At 40.3% G+C, this 10,622-nt stretch overlaps 1 pseudogene; it reads left to right on the top strand.

The window, feature by feature from the left end:
* Positions 1-569: 569 nt before the first annotated feature.
* LOC101040473 (small ribosomal subunit protein uS9m pseudogene) lies at positions 570-1,808 on the top strand (annotated as a pseudogene).
* Positions 1,809-10,622: the final 8,814 nt, after the last annotated feature.

Here is a 10,622-nt window from a genome sequence, read left to right as displayed (position 1 = left end):
TAGAATGGCAATCATTAAAAAATCTGGAAACAAGGCCGGGCGCAGTGGCTCAAGCCTGTAATCCCAGCACTTTGGGAGGCCGAGGCGGGTGGATCACGAGGTCGAGAGATCGAGACCATCCCGGTTAACATGGGGAAACTCTGTCTCTACTAAAAAAAAAATACAAAAAATCAGTTGGGCATGGTGGCACGTGCCTGTAATCCCAGCTACTCGGGAGGCAGAGGCAGGAGAATTGCCTGAACCCAGGAGGCGGAGGTTGCAGTGAGCCAAGATCGTGCCATTGCACTCCAGCCTGGGTAACAAGAGAGAAAGTCCATCTCAAAAAAAAAAAAAAAAAAAAAAATCTGGAAACAACAGATGCTGGAATGGATATGGAGTAATAGGAATGCTCTTACACTGTTCGTGGGAGTGTAAATTAGCTCAACCATTGTGGAAGACAGTATGAGGATTCCTCAAGGATCTAGAAATAGAAATACCATTTGACCCAGTAATCCCATTACTATGTATATACCCAAAGGATTATAAATCATTCTATTATACACTGCGGTCCTGGATCTCCCACAGCTAACATGGCTGCCCTCTGTATGTCCTCCTGCGGAGTAGTTTCCTACCGGCTGCTTCTCTGGGGTAGGGGTAGCCTCCCCCTCGAAGCAAATCCTCTGGAAAACCATGGCAGCTGAGTTGCAAACAAATGTCAGATCCCAGATATTAGGGCTAAGTCATACTGCAGTTGTAATAAGAAAGAAAAATGTTCCCGCCTTAAAACATGAAACTTACACAGTGGATTTTATTAAAAAGCAGATTGAAGAGTTCAACATAGGAAAGAGACATTTAGCCAACACGATGGGAGAAGATCCGGAAACTTTCACTCAAGAGGATATTGATAAAGCTATTGCTTACCTTTTCCCAAGTGGTTTGTTTGAGAAAGAAGCCAGGCCAACAATGAAGCATCCTGAACTGATTTTTCCAAAGGAGCAATCCAGTGGGGAGAAGATGGCCGTCCATTTCACTATCTCTTCTATACTGGCAAACAGTCGTACTATTCACTAATGCATGATATATATGGAATGTTAACCAATTTAGAAAAACGTCAAAGCCAGTTGCAAGCCAAAGGTCTGCTTCCAGAAGAAACTAAAACCAGAGACCTGATTGGCAGCAGATGGCTGATTAAGGAGGAACTAGAAGAAACGTTAGTGGAAAAACTGTCAGATCAAGATTATATGCAGTTCATTCAACTGCTAGAAAAGTTATTGACATTGCAGTACAGTGCTGCTGAGGAAGAATTTGTGCAGAGGTTTTGAAGAAGTGTAATCATTCAATCAAAAAAACAGCTGATTGAACCTGTGCAGTATGATGAGCAAGGAATGGCCTTTAGCAAAAGAGAAGGTAAAAGAAAGACTACAAAAGCAGAAGCAATTGTTTATGAACATGGAAGTGGAAAAATAAAAGTAAATGGAATTGATTACCTGCATTACTTCCCAATCATGCAGGACAGAGAACAACTGATGTTCCCTTTCCACTTTGTTGACCAGCTTGGGAAACATGATGTGACCTGCACAGTCTCAGTGGGCGGGAGGTCGGGGCAGGCTGGAGCAGTACGATTGGCAATGGCAAAAGCCTTGTGCAGCATTCTCACTGAGGACGAGGTCAAGTGGATGAGACAAACTGGATTGCTTACTACTGACCCACATGTAAGAGAACAGAAGAAGCTAGGCCAAGAGCGAGCCCACAGAAAGTTTACCTGGAAGAAGCACTATGGGTTTGTTCCCAGGAAAGAAGAAGAGCTGTGTATACGTGCTGACATGTAGCAGACACGCAGTGAATAATGGCTGACCAGCACAAGGGCAGTACTGTCAGAAATGTCTTTGAGTTGTGAGATGGATTTTTAAATGCTACTTTGTAAAGGTGACCTTTACAAAACAAAAGGAAAAAAAATCATTCTATTATAAAGACACATGCAATGTATGTTCACTGCAGCACTGTATAATAGCAAAACCTGGAACCAACCCAAATCCCCATCAATGACAGACTGGATAAAGAAAATGTGGCACATATACACCATGGAATACTATGCAGCCATACAAAGGATGAGTTCATATCCTTTGCAGGGATATGGGTGAAACTGGAAACCATCATTCTCAGCAAACTGACTCAAGAACAAAAAACTAAACACGGCATGTTCTCACTCGTAAGTGGGTGTTGAACAATGAGAACACATGGACACAGGGAGGGGAATATCACACACTGGAGTCTGTTGGGGGATGGGAGGCTAGGGAAGGGATAGCAGGGGTTGGGAAGATTGGGGAGGGTTAACATTGGGAGAAATACCTAATGTAGGTGATGGGCAGATGGAAGCAGCAAACCACCATGGCATGTACTTACGTAACAATCCTGCAAGATCTGCACATGTAACCCAGAACTTAAACTATTATATATATAAAAGTTTACTCTGAGTAAAAGATATGAAAGTAGAGGTTTATGGAAAGTAGAAGAAATTAGATTGATACCTGTCAAATGTGTATGTCAGAAAATAACAGGAAGTAAATAAAGTAAATAGAAAGAAGACAGGCTATGGGGACTTCAGAATCTTAGCAAGTTAAAATATCACCCCACTATCACACAATCAGACAGGGCTCAAACCGGGACACAGCCCACACAGAACTGTTGCATTATTGGTTCACAAAGCCCCACCTCAAATATATTTTTCAGAGTTTGCATGGTAGAAGAAAATTATTTCCAGAGCAAATAGCTGTTTTGTTGGGCATAAATGATGCTATCATCATGCAAACATGTCTTCAACTTTATTCCTATATTACAGACCTTCTCCAGTCAGATCGTCCTCCAGAAGGTGCCCATCTGGCAAAACTCATCCTTTGTCACCTCTTTGTCTTTGCCGGATGCTGCTCCATCTAGAGACAGCACACTCCTTCCTGATGGCTTCGGAAGGAATTAATTCTATCTGCTCTTAGATCATAAACTCTCAGAACATTCTGATCTTCGTCCCAGTCCTCTAAACCCACACTGATATCTCCTTTCTCTGAATCTTTTTAGGATTTAAAATATATACCATATGATTAAGTCCTTAATTATAACCTACCTTGTATTGTTCTCTAATCTTTATGTCATTAAGTGTCTTAGTAAAAACAACATATGTATGTACAGGAATCACATCATATTTTTTTCTCTCTCCTGAATAGCTCTAGATGTATATTATCTTTATTATTCTCTTTCCTTTCCTTCAGTACAGTGTTACTCATATAGTCCCAGGGATCAGCGATCCTAATGGCTAACATGGCCAGTATCTTCAATATCCTCTCCTGGGAGAGCTGAATAGAACATGAAACTAGGAACATTTTGCAAATTTCCAAGTCACTTAATCTTTTAAAGATGATCTCACTGAACAATAGCAGATAATACAGAGAGCTGAAATGATGAAGATGGGTTTTTTCTCTGCTTTTTTTTTTTCAGTTTGAAAAGCAGAGAAATGAGTTATGGGTTCTAAATTCTGAAATGTTCAATTCACCCACTTCAGAAAAATAAGCATATTAAAATGCATTGTTTATTTAAAAGTTTCTCCTAGTGGCACCCAAAATTTGAAATCCAGATGAGTCACAAGTTTCTCTATGTTTAATTCAGGGACCAGAACTAATCCAAGGTCAGCAAAGAGCAGACTGATATGCAAAACAGTTCCCCCTAGTAGTTTATAGCACTCCTTCAAGGAGTAAAATAGTCCCAGAGTTAACTCAATTAGCAATGGATTAATTTGATAGTTGGTTCGTTAGAATTTAAAACATTTCATTAGGAAAAGTATTGGCTGAAGTGTTAATTCTTGCCATTCTTGCAAAATGATGTTGGATATATCTTTCTATTTTCCTTTGTAATAATTTTTGCATGTACACTTGTATGAGGTAAGATGATTTAAGAGGGGAATTGTATGATGTTATCAGGTGCTTCCTTAAAACTCTTCCATTGAAGATTGATAGTATATTCTCAGGGTGCCATAATTCCCCTCTTCATTCCCAGATGACAATTTGTCATGGCAGGAGGTACGGAAAGATTTTGATATATATACACATTTCTCTTTATCATCTCTCACAGTTCCTAGTAACAATTCAACAGGTCAGTCAGTGTGTGGGGGCTCTGAAAGGTCCTTTTACTAGGAATTACAAACTCAAAAGGCTAGACCTGGAATTAGCCTAGCCATGAGTGACTCCCTTCTGGTTTGTTCGGGTGTGTGGGTCCTAGTGTAGGAGTTCCATTCAAAACAATGGCCTCTCATAAACTGTATTTGACACTGATCAGAACACCTCATTAAACAGGTAAATTGTTAATTCTGCAGTCCCTGAGCCTGATTTTCAGGGTCAAGGAGCAGATATGTGAAGGTCTTGAAAGAGAGAAAGAATGCAGTATAGCAAAAGAAAAAAAAATGGCCATGATTCCTTTCTTCAAAGAAGCTTACACTTTGCACAAGAAAAATATTCAATTATCCTTTCAGAGTAAAGTAAGAATTTATATAAAACAAAGTACTCTTTTGCTTATACAGAGTAAGAAATAGTTTATAATGTAACATATATGAGAAAGTCTATTTCTTACTATCAGCTTTCTCTTAAAATTCCACATTCCATAGGATGTAAGCTCACTTCTTAATTTGAAACAAATTATACTATTAATTTATTAAAGGTCAACCTTAGTCATTAATGTAAAGAGTTATAAAAATCAGTTCATTCTCCAATGAGGTGACAAACTTCACTCAAACATGGAGCCTCTCATCCATTCAGCATCCTAGGCTTTAGTAGGAACAGCCTAGAATCACCAGCCAATGAGGAAAGTCTCAATTGTTAAAGACAAAAATAAAGAAGTGGGGAAAACTACAAAAAAAAATAATAATAATAATAGACTGGCCCGAAGGAAACATAAAAAAGGAAACTATCGATAAATATCCCCAGAGAAGAGCTTCTGAATCTCACCAGGATAGAGTAACAGCAACTGAATGTCACCTTCCTTCCTTAAACACCTAGAAGACTGGATATGAAAAAATGGTTTTCAGACAATGAACAATAGACAGGGCAGGGCTGAGGTCTCTGAGAGAAGGGAAACCAGCCAGGTGAGCCCTGCAGTTGGCCCAGATGGAGGCAGTCTCTGGGTTGCAAGGCAAGGAGAAGGATCTAAAGAGAGCACAGAGTTGAGGAGACAGAGATGAAGTGTCGGGAGGCCTGAGTGGTTAGAATTTGCAGGACCAAGTGCAAGGGAGGAGGTGCAGTTGGCAAGGGAGCACACCTGAGCTGGGAGACCTGAGGCTGAGGACTGATTGGAACATGTGTGCAAGGCAGCAAAGAAATACCAGAAAGGAACAGAACAATTCCACTAACCTTTGGGAACAGAAAATAGTAGCAAAATGTTATGACAGATATTCAGGGAACAGCTGCTTTTCCTAAAAGCCTTTGTGGAAGTTTTTGTCTTTTGAAGCTATGTGCCTACACAGCCCTAATCAAAGCAGTGTTTAAAAAACCACTTCTTATAGCAGCACTATTCACAACAGCCAACAGGTGGAAACAACCCAAACATCCATCAACAGATGAATAGATAAACAAACTGGTTTAGCCACACAATGGAATATTATTGTGCTATGAAAAGGAAGTCCTGATACATGCTAAAATGTAGATGAAACTGCATTATCCTGAGTGAAAGAAACTGGACACAAAAGGACACATAGTATATGATTCCACTTACATGAAATAGCCAGAATAGATAAATGCATCCAGGCAAAGTGCACTGATGATTGAAGGAGTTGGCAGAAACTGCTTAATTATGGCTAGTGTTCCATTATTGGAATGCTAAGTTTGTGGGAGTTATTTACATCCTACTGCTCAATGTCATCGCCAAGGTCAGATTTTTCAAAAAAATTTTGCAACCTCTGGCATAAATGGGTTAATGGGTAAGGGATTTCATTTTAGAGTGATTAAATTTTTAGAGCCAGATAGAGCTTATGGTTGCACAACATTATGATTGTACTAAATGCCACTGAATTGTTCACTTTAAAACAATTCATGTTATGTTATGTGAATTTCACCTCAATAAATTATTTCTAAAAAACACTTATTAGACAAAAACAACAGATGCTATATTGTAGTGGGGCGAGGGAATGGGGGCGTCCCGAAGACCCTCCCGTTTCCCCATCCGAAGTCCTTGGCCTCTCTTACCCCCAAGAATGGGGAAAGGGACCCAGAGGCACGATGAGCTTACCATTTGAAGAAATATCGTGGGCCCAAAGAGTTTTGCAGAAAAAGTGATTTGTTAGGCAGAGGCAGAGAGAGAGAGCGCTCTCAGCTGTTCTGGGAGGGGAAGCGCGAAGAGGTAGCCATATAGGTAAGAAGCAGCGGGATTTTCAGTTTGAAAACTCCTCTCATTGGACAAGATGAATGAGGCGGGAATAACCCTGGAGTTACGCCCTCCTTCATCTTCAATCACTCCAGAGGAAGTTTGAAAGAACTCCTCTCATTGGAGTTGTTCCAGGGTTATTCCCGCCTTCATCTTCTTGTCCAATGAGAGGAGTTCTTTCAAACTTCCTCTTTGACTGTGATACCAGATTGGCTGCTTGGTCCGCAGCAGAGCCCCCCTCCTCCCAGAGCTTTCCACAGGCTGTTTGGACAAAGAAGCCCACCTGGATTCCTCTGACTAGCCAGCTGGCGGGAAACCTAGACAAACAACTTTAGGTTCCCGAGGGGGACGTGGATGGAGGCGTGGCGCTGGGAAACTCTTGCCTTTGAAACCACGCTTCTCGTGGACCCGGTAAGAGAAGGTTTTTTTCCTTAACACAGTCCCTCAGTATGTAGTCAAGTTTTGAATGTGAATTGCCAATTGGTTGAGCTCTAGTTAAGCTTTGTAATGGCTAACACAATTTATTTTCTCCAGAAAGCTTCATGGAAAGACTTCCAAAAAGATTAGATCCTCAGTAAATGCCAGTCCTCATTGCTGAAATATTAACATAACAAAGTTGCTAATTTGTTTGTAATTTATCGGAGAAGTAAACAGTGCCGGGGGGCGGAGAGGGGGGTTGCTGATGCTAAAATCTCTACCGCATTTGTACAGAGAAGCTTTGAAGCACCTTTGTTGTTTAGCAAAATACAAATTGCTTTTTGATTCAACACTGCTACCACAAGTGGAAAATTTCTCCTAATTTAAACTCAGCTGAAGAAGAGAATTAGATCTAAGTGTATAATGAATGAGAGCTATTTAGAAACATGAATATAAATGTCCCATGGTTTATGGTCATTCCTTCCATTCAGCAGCTTATGTGTTTGTCTTCTCCAGCTTGTGTCTGTATTCTGAAAGCTAAGATTTTATCTGTATCTGTGTTCCACATATTACAATGCCATTTGACACAGGAAAAGCTGAAATATACAATGACTTTGGGTTTAGGTTTCTTTTTAGTTGAAGGAAAATTAAAGTCATATAGAAACATCCTAAGCATGTTTTTGTGGGGTTTTGTTTTGTGTTTGCAACCTAACTTTTATCTTTAACAAGAAAAAAATGAACAAGGTTTTTTTTTTTCTCTTTTGTATTTCAAACTAGATCTGAACATAAAGGAAACCCAGTTGTTTAAGGCAAAAGATGAAGACAGAACTTTATTTTTCTATGACTATTAAAAACAATTAACAGGCACACCGTGTTGTTTGATTATGCTCACTTTATTGCACTTCATAAATGCTGCGTGTGTGTGTGTGTGTGTGTGTGTGTGTGTGTGTGTGTGAGTGAGAGAGAAATGAAGTCTCGCTGTGTTACCCAGGCTGGAATGGAGTACCGTGGCACAATCTTGGCTCACTGAAACTCCTGTCCCCCAAGTTCAAACAATTCTCCTGCCTCAGCCTCCCAAGTAATTGGGATTACAGGCACCTGCCACCACGCCCGGCTAATTTTTATATTTTTTTGTAGAGACGGGGTTTCACCATGTTGGCCAAGCTTGTCTCAAACTCCTGACCTCAGGTGATCTGCTTGCCTCAGCTCCCAAAGTGCTGGGATTACAGGCAAGAGCCACTGCACCTGGCCACAAACGCCGTTTTTTGTTTTTTGTTTTTTGGGTTTTTTTTTTTTTTTGCAAATTGGAGGTTTGTGGCAACCCTGCATCTAGCAAGTCTATTTATGCCAATTTTCTAACTGCACATGCTTATTTTGTGTCTCCCTATCACATTTTGGCAGTTCTGGTAATGTCTCAAACTTTTTCATTGCTAAGGTGATTTGTGATGGGTAATTTTTTGATGTTACTATTGTCATTGTTTGGGGAGCCACCAAGGACTGTGCCCGTCCAAGACAGCAAACATAAGCAATAAATTGCATAGCTCTGACTGCTCCACCGACTGGCCATTCCCCGACCTCTGTCCTTCTCCTCAGTCCTCCCTATTCCCTAAGACACAACGATACTAAGTTAGGCCAGTTAGTAACCCTACAATGGCATCTAAGTGTTCAAGTAAAATGAAGATTCACATGTCTCTCACTTTAAATCAAAAACTAGAAGTGATTAAGCTTAATGAGGAAGGCATGTCAAAAACCAACAAAGGCCAAAAGCTAGATTTCTTGAGCCAGAACAGTTAGCCCAATTATGCATGCAAAAGAAAGTTCTTAAAGGAAATTGACAACTACTCTGGGAAACACATGAATGGCAAAAAAGTAAAATAGCTTTGTTACTGAAAAGTTTGAGTCGTCAGGATAGAAGATCAAACTAGACATAACATTTCCTTAAGCCAAACTCTAATTCAGAGCAAGACTCTAATTCTCTTCAATTCTATGAAGGTTGAGAGAGGTGAGGAAGCTGCAGAAGAGTTGGAAACTAGCAGAAGTTGGTTCATGAGGTTTAAGAAGCAGTCTCTATAATATAAAAGTGCAAGATTAAGCAGCAAGTGCTGATAGATACGAAGCTGCAGCAAGTTATTCAGAAGATCTAAGATCATTGATGAAGGTAGCTACACTAAGCCACAGATTTTCAAAGGGGATGAAACAGTCTTCTGTTGGACGATGTCTCCTAGAACTTTCACAGCTGGAGAGGAGAACTTGATGCCTGGCTTCAAGGATTCAAAAGGCAAGCTGATTCTCTTTTTAGGAGCTAATGCAGCTGATTATTCTCAGTTGAAGCTAATGCTTAGAGACCATTCTGACAAATCCTAGGGTCTTTGAGAATTATGCTAAATCACTCTGCCTGCACTCCGGGAATGGAACAACAAAGCCTTGATGACAGTGTATCTGTTTATAGCATGATTTACTGAATATTTTAAATACGTTGTTGATGTGTACTGCTTAGGAAAAAAGATTCCTTTGAAAATATTACTGCTTACTGACAATGTGTCTGCTCACCCAAGAGCTCTTATGGGAGATGTGCAAAGAAGATGAATGTTATTTTTGTGCCTCATAACCCAACAAACGTTCTGCAGCCCATGGATTGAGTAATTATTTCAACTGTCAAGTCTTGTTATTTAAGAAATGCATTTTATAAGGCTACACCTATCATAGATAGTGATTCCTCTGATGGATCTGGGCAAAGTGAAAACTTGCTGAAGTCAGCATTCTACATGCCATTACAAATGTGATTCACAGGAGAAGGTCAACATATCAACATTAACAGGAGTTGGGAAGAAGCTGATTTCAACCCTCATGCATAACTTCAAGAGTTCAAGAGGAACTATAGATGTAGTAGAAATAGAACAAGAACTAGAATTGGAAGTGGAGCCTGAACAGATGAGTGAGTTGCTGCAATCTTATGATAAAATGTTAACAGGTTGAACATGGTGGCTCATGTCTATAATCCCAACACTTTGGAAGGCCAGGTTGGGAGGATGACTTGAGGAGTTTTTAGCAAAAAAAAAAAAACAAAAAACTGAAGTTTGGGACCAGCTTGGGAAACATGGTGAAACCTCATCTCTACAAAAGTACAAAAAAATTAGCTGGGACTGAGCATAGTGGTTCACACCTGTAATCTCAGCACTTTGGGAGACCACAGTAGGCAGATCACTTGGGACCAGGAGTTCAAGACCAGCCTGGCCAACTGTTGAGATTCACTTGGGGTGGCTGGCAAAATATTATGGAAAATATTAGGGAAAGTTATAGAGATTATAATCTCAAACCTTTTGGAAGGCCGAAAGGTTTTATTGGGACAGGCCAAAGACAGCCGGTTCATTCCTAGGGAAGAGATAGGGATGATAAAAGGTTTCCCAGTTTAAGTCTGTTTATCCGACATCCCTTTGTTTCTATTTTGTTTACTCATGTAAACTTTGTGCTGAATGGTCTTCTCGGGGAGATCAAAGGGGAATTACCCGTTAATAGGGTTTACTCTGGGCCTGGAACCAGAAGCTTTTATCATTTGTAAAACCACTCTTTTAACGATGTTAATATCCACAAGCCTGTTGACTTAGAACCTCTATTGTAAAATCTTGGCTAAATAAATGTGTGGATGGACAGGGGGTCTTGGTCAATTGGCAGCATTTCACTCTCTGAAAGCAGCCAATGACCATCCCTAGTTTACTTGAATCACTGAACTAGGTGTGAAAATGCATTCATTCGTCTGTTGTTGTGTCAGGGTCTGCAGGCCAGACCTCCGCAGGTAGTGATCAACATCTCAGCCAATATGGCAAAAC

Source organism: Saimiri boliviensis, chromosome 14 (assembly GCF_048565385.1).
Source record: "Saimiri boliviensis isolate mSaiBol1 chromosome 14, mSaiBol1.pri, whole genome shotgun sequence".
NCBI lineage: Eukaryota > Metazoa > Chordata > Mammalia > Primates > Cebidae > Saimiri > Saimiri boliviensis.
The sequence above is the reverse complement of the archived record's forward strand: the minus strand, read 5'-3'. Positions and strand labels throughout refer to the sequence as shown.